Source organism: Sorex fumeus, unplaced genomic scaffold (assembly GCF_029834395.1).
Source record: "Sorex fumeus unplaced genomic scaffold, SorFum_2.1 ptg000051l, whole genome shotgun sequence".
Classification (NCBI taxonomy): domain Eukaryota; kingdom Metazoa; phylum Chordata; class Mammalia; order Eulipotyphla; family Soricidae; genus Sorex; species Sorex fumeus.
Window position 1 is genome coordinate 44,007,718 of NW_026606108.1, and position 743 is coordinate 44,008,460.

General features: G+C 36.6%; 1 non-coding gene across 1 annotated transcript; it reads right to left on the bottom strand.

Moving 5' to 3' along the window:
* Window positions 1-274: 274 nt before the first annotated feature.
* Window positions 275-488, bottom strand: LOC130033225 (small nucleolar RNA U3). Its single transcript, XR_008793933.1, has one exon. It is a non-coding gene; the product is annotated as a small nucleolar RNA U3 (small nucleolar RNA).
* Window positions 489-743: the final 255 nt, after the last annotated feature.

Sequence of the window (743 nt, forward strand, 5' to 3'; positions counted from 1 at the left end):
TTGTGAACCCTGCAGTTGTAATGTCCCTAAAATTTTCAGAGAACTGATGACACAACTCACTTTATTCCATGCCATTTCTATCACTCTGTCTTATTTTGTCAGATCACACACAGCATTTATGCATTCGTTCTACATCTCTGCCTTCTTTCTACAAGCATTTGCAAGACCTATTTATTACTTTAATAAAAATTTTAGTTAGTTCTATGTGCCAAAAAAGTTTCAAGGTTGCTCCATAGACTCCTCAAACAGTGTTCCTCATTTGTGTTTTCCCTGAACCACTCAGACTGCATCCTCCCCATCTCATTCTGCCAGAGGAAGAGAACCGTCAAAAATGGTAAAAGACAGTTACAAAAACATCACCTAGAATTGGCTTCATTCTCATGAAAGGGTGTTCTGACTCCTTCTCATGGTTTCAGGTGCTCTACACTATCAGAGAAACTTCTCTGGTAACAAAGTATAGAAGGAATGATCCCTGAAGGTATAGTCTTCTTCCTCATTATGAACATTTTGCATTACCATATGTAGGCATTTGTATCAAACCAGCGTAGTACTCTTTGCAAACCAAACTCCACGCTTCATTCATATTTTGCCTTTCCCCCATTAATATACATTTTCTATTCTAAGTTCCCATCCAAGAAATGATAACTTCTATTTTTTCCTATTTCTTTAATATTTTCTGTTGTGAATGTCTCCTTTTTTCTGGCTATTAAAAAGGCTTATCTATTTTAGCAAGTGTTGGTCAG